Consider the following 6,000-nt stretch of genomic DNA (forward strand, 5'->3'; position numbering starts at 1 on the left):
GAGGTAGTTCAGCTGGCACCAGTCCACAAAGTCCTGAGTCAGTCCTCTGTACTCCTTGTCGTTCCCATCAGTGATGAGGCTGACTATTGCAGAGTCATCAGAGAACTTCTGCAGGAAGCACTGGGTGGAGTTGTGGGAGAAGTCTGCAGTGTAGATGGTGAAGAGGAACGGAGCCAGAACCGTTCCCTGTGGGGCCCCCCGTACTGCAGACGACCCTGTCCGACACACAGCCCTGAGTCCTTACATACTGTGGTCGGTCGGTGAGGTAGTCCAAAATCCAGGTAGTGAGGTGATGGTCCACTCCAGAGTTCTCCAGCTTGTCCTTCAGAACCGAGGGAAGAATAGTGTTGAAGGCACTGGAGAAATCAAAGAACATGATTCTCACAGTGCTTCCAGCGGTCTCCAGGTGAGCGAGGGAACGATGTAGGAGGTGAATGACGGCATCATCCGCTCCAATGCCAGGCTGGTAGGCAAACTGAAGTGGGTCCAGTGATGAGCTTACCAGGCGCCGAAGCTGAGCCAGGACCAACCGCTCCAGGGTCTTCATCAGGTGGGATGTCAGCGCCACCGGCCTGTAGCTGTTGAGGTCCTTGGGGTGTGAAGTCTTTGGCACTGGTACAACACAGGAGGTTTTCCAGAGCTGTGGGACTCTTCCCAGCCTCAGGCTCAGGTTGAAGAGGTGCTCCATCACACCACACAGTTGGTCCGCGCAGGACCTGACGACCCTCGAGCTGATGCCATCTGGGCCCGCTGCCTTCTTGCCATTAATCCTCCTCAGTTCCCTCCTAACCTGGGTGGTTGAGAGAGACAGGCTGGAGCCTTGTGTTGAGTGTGTATTGGATGCTGTTGTTGGGGGTGGGGAGGAGTGAGCAGGGTGAATAGAGGAGGTGTGAAGTGTCTGAGGTGTCAGAGGTGGAACAGCAGCAGTGGGGGTGGGTGAGTCTGCAGCCGATGTTGGAGACTGCCTCATGGCTGAATCAAATCTGTTGAAGAAATGATTCAGTTCATTTGCCCACCTCACATCCCTCCCAGGCAGAGAGTTCTGATGTTTGTGGCCCGAGATGGTTCTGAGGCCTCTCCAGACTTCACCAACGTTGTTTTGCTGAAGTTGGTTCTCCATCTTTTGCCTGTAGCTGTCCTTCCCATTCCTTATCAGTCCCCTCAACTCTCTCTGCACCCTTTTCAACTCCTCTTTGTCTCTGGATTTGAAGGCCCTCCTCTTCTGCTTGAGGACAGCTTTAATTTCTGGGGTAATCCAAGGTTTGTTGTTGGAGAAACACCGTACAGTCCTGGTAGGTACGGTGTTATCCACACAGAAATTAATATAGTCAGTAATGCATGTAGTAAGGCTGTCAATGTCCTCTCCGTGGTCATCACAGATCACCTCCCACACAGTCGACTCAAAACAATCCTTAAGAGCCTCCTCGCTCTCCTCCGACCATCTCTGTACTGTGCGGGTGGCTGGTGGCTCCCTGCGCACTAAGGGCTCATACACAGGGACAAGGTGAACCAGGTTGTGATCAGATCTGCCCAGGGGAGGGAGAGGTGATGAGCTGTATGCCTCTTCTGCATTGGCATACAGTAAGTCCAGTGTTTTATTGTCTCTGGTTGGGCAGGTCACATACTGGGTGAAGGTGGGCAGCATGGAGTCCAGTGAGACATGATTAAAGTCCCCTGATATGATGAGAAGGGCTCTCGGAGATTACATTTGCAGTCTGCTGACCACTGACCACTGAGTGGAGAGTGTCACAGGCTGCATCCGCGTTGGCCGAAGGGGGGGACATATGCTGTTATCGCGATAACATGCGAGAATTCCCGGGGCAGGTAGTACGGACGCATGCTAACGGCTAACAGCTCAATGTCTCTGCTGCAGAGTTGTTCTTTCTTGGTGTTCTTTGTTGGTGACAGAGATCAGCTGAAACTGGTGCAGAAGGAGCTGAAAGCCAAGATTGCAGAGGGTAAAGAGTCCTACAGACGGAGGCTGGAAAACAAACTGCAGGAAAACAACACCAGGGAGGTGTGGAATGGAATGCGGGCCATCACTGGCCTGAGACAAAAGAGAGGTGTTGGGATGGATGGGGACGTCGAAAGTGCTAACAACCTTAATCTGCACTTCAATAGGTTTGACTGCCCTGCATCTCCTGTCTCCACACCCAGCTCTTCCCATCTTCTCCTTTCGCCTCCCCCCTCTCCTGCCCCCTCAGACTGTCTCACCTTGTCCCTCTCAGCAGATGACATCAAAAAAGAATTGGGCAGACTCCACTCCAGCAAAGCTGCTGGCCCTGATGGTGTCAGTCCCAGGGCCCTCAGGTGCTGTGCTTCCCAGCTGTCTGGAGTTCTACAACGGATCTTCAACATGAGCCTGGAAATGCAGAGAGTCCCATCACTCTGGAAGACATCCTGCCTGGTTCTTGTCCCTAAAAAGATCAACCCGTCGACCCTCGGTGACTACAGGCCAGTGGCTCTGACCTCACATGTCATGAAGACGCTGGAGAGACTCATCCTGAAACATCTGCGTCTGCTGGTGGAGCCTTGGCGGGACCCCCTGCAGTTTGCTTATCAACCTCGTATCGGTGTGGAGGATGCCATCATCTACCTGCTGGACCAGGCTTATTCTCATCTGGACATTGTTGGGAGCACTGTGAGGGTCATGTTCTTTGACTTCTCCAGTGCTTTTAACACGATCAGACCATCACTGCTGGGGAATAAGCTCACGGAAATGCAGGTGGACGCCCCACTGGTAGGTTGGATTACGGACTATTTAACAAGTCGACCACAGCATGTCCGACTGAAGAGCTGCAGCTCAGATAACATCCTGAGCAGCACAGGGGCGCCGCAGGGGACAGTCCTATCACCCTTCCTCTTCACTCTCTACACATCTGACTTCAGGTACAAGTCTCAGTCATGTCATCTGCAGAAATTCTCAGATGACTCTGCCATTGTGGGCTGTATCAGGGACGGACAGGAGCAGGAGTACAGGAGTGTGGTGGACAGCTTTGTCGAGTGGTGTGAGCTAAACCACCTACAACTTAACATCACAAAGACAAAGGAACTGATTATGGACTTTAGGAAGCGGGCTCCTCCTCCTACCCCTGTCACCATCAGAGGGGCTGATGTGGAGATCGTTGAGGACTACCGGTACCTGGGGGTACACTTGGACTGTAAACTGGACTGGACCAAGAACACCAGTGCTATCTTCAAAAAAGGGCAGAGTCGGCTTTTCCTACTGAGGCGGCTCAGGTCCTTCAATGTTGGTAGGAAAATGCTGACCATGTTCTATCACTCGGTGTTGGAGAGCGTCGTGTTCTTTGCAGCTGTGTGCTGGGGAAGTGGGGTGAAGACAGCTGATGCCAACAGGCTGAACAAACTGATCAGAAAGGCTGGTTCTGTCCTGGGTGTCAGACTTGAGAACCTGGAGGAGGTGTCTGAGAGGAGAATGCTAAAAAAGCTTCTTTCTATCATGGACAACCCCTCCCACCCCATGCACGCCCCCATGATGGACCATCGGAGCAAACGCAGCAAAAGACTCATTGCCCCGAAATGCAGAACTGACCACCACAGGAAATCCTTTGTACCGGTGGCAATAAGACTGTTTAACTCTTCCTCACTCTGTAGGTGATTCTCCTGAGACGATTACCAATGTTATTCTGTTCCCTCCCAGACCGTGTAATATTACCCAAGAGTACTTATTGAATATTTGTTTCATCCCCCCATCATATGCTGCTACTCCCTTTATTCTATTGCACAATACTTTGTCACTTTCTAGAATCGCCTGCACTGATAGTTAAGTTATTTATTCACCAGGATATAGTTATGTATATTACTTCGTTAGAGTTATCCGATACTATGTCTTGCACTATCCTACTGTATATTACTGTACACTACTATTCTTATTGTATATATTGTATATCTTATATCTTATTCATCTGTTCCTCTGTCTCTCCTGGTGCTTTGAGCATGTACATGACAAAAGAATTTCCCTCGGGATAAATAAAGTTGTTCTTATTCTTATTCTTAAGAGGCATCCTAGTCAAATGAAGGAGAAGCAGCTCTAGCGAATCCCAAATCATTGAACTCACCCTATCTCTAGTGCCAAGCCACCCTTCCAAGCTGCTACTAATCTCTTTGGCCTCATTCTTTCGGTCACTACCTTGAACACGTGAGGGTGGAAACGTAGCTTGACTAATAAACTTGCAGCTTCTCTTTGACACTCAGCTCTCTCTTCACCACCGTGTCCCACTACAGCATCTGCATCACTGCACAGGTTTCCCAATCCATCTCTCATTGGTCAAACTGCCTGAAGGTTGGCAACATCTTTAGACAGAGACATGGTTATAATCTTCAAACATGATTTTTGCATATCTGTTCTTTGATGGTAGCATGCATAGAATCACGCCATTTATTTCTGACATCTGCATGAGGCATAGTATGTTCATGAAGTCCACCATATTAAGCCTTATATATTTAAAAAAAAAATTTTTTATGCTGATAAAGTTCATGTCAGTGTCTAGGTGTGTACTGCTACCAGCTCTTTAATCATCTCCTTTTAAGCATCAAGACTTATTTCTTGCAGCAGATTGTTTGGTTTAAAAGCACCTCAGCCATTTTCTATTAGTGTCTGTGGCTCTTCATTGGCTATCATTGGTTAATCTCTCCTGCTGATTCTATGCCTAGTGAATTTTCACAAACCTATATAGGTTTTGTTTTGTGCAGCCACATGTGGAGTTTCTGGGCACTTTAGGCATCCTAAATAATTAAATGCTGCACATCTTTCTTTGCACGTTGTCCTTTAAACATGTGCTGCCTCACCTGCTTGGCCATCTGAAGGCCATACATGTCACTCCACAAATGTCACGCTTGTTTTCTCTTGAATATTCAATCCTAGCTTCCAGTGCCATGTCTGCTATTTGGTCACATTAGTTAAAGGTGGTCTTCACAAATTGGTAGTCATATTTGCTCAATAATTCAAACACTACGTTCATTCCTGTGTCTTCATATTCTTCCGTCTGCAGTACTTCACATACAGCATTGAACATTGACTTCAGGTTTTGTGGTGTAATAACTCTTTCCGTTCTTCACATTTCCCTAATCCAAGATGGGCTTTCAGTTACAGCTCATAAGTTTCTATATCTTCCCATAAAGTTCCATGATAAAAGCTTCACAAAGCTTTGCATCATCTCTCGTCCACAAATGGACCTCTGGCCAGCAGTGACTTACTCTTCACACACTTGATTCACTTCCTCCTTCCTAGCCTTTGACTGGCACTAAGCTTAATAACTAGCTTTCTTTTCTCTGTTCTGATTTTCAATTCTGCTTGCTCTTTCCTTTTGCTATCTGGACTCTGTAATGATAGTTGCTATTGAGGAAGCTACCTACAGGGGGCCCCCAGGAATTGATAAGACAATAGAAGAAGAGAGTGAGGGCAAGACAATAAACAGCTAGCTGTAGCTGGCACAAGGAACCATTCTTGATGTTTTATTCATAGATGAATCAGAACATTACAGACCGTTCCCCAGCTTGTCAGCCTCAGTTTCTCTTAATATGCCTTTTTTTATGTTGTATTTTCAGTATCTGTCAAGCACAGCTAACAATCATGTGTTGTCATCCCGTAGAGCCAAACTACTCTGCCATGGTAAGATTGCTCTTAATCGTCTGGGGGTCCTGTCTTAAAGCCTGTCATCGCTGGGATTCTGTTCTGCCATGATGAGTCATCAGTGTCTAATCGCTAAATATATTAATTTCTTTATCTCAATAAATCATGTTCAGTTCTAATTCAAGTAATCTCTTCTTATTGAAATTAAGCTTATACATAAGTTCAACATGGTAAATCTGTAATCACTCATCTGCCTGCTTTCTTGGGCATTCGGCTGTTTTTGTGTTCTTTAGGTGACAACTGCTTTTCCACATTGTCAGTCTCTATACTGACATCATTACCTTAGTCCAATCATCTTCTCGCCTGCCTTCCTTGAGCCAATCAGCCTCCACTTTGCATGGTTTAAA

Source organism: Pelmatolapia mariae, linkage group LG5, assembly GCF_036321145.2.
Source record: "Pelmatolapia mariae isolate MD_Pm_ZW linkage group LG5, Pm_UMD_F_2, whole genome shotgun sequence".
NCBI lineage: Eukaryota > Metazoa > Chordata > Actinopteri > Cichliformes > Cichlidae > Pelmatolapia > Pelmatolapia mariae.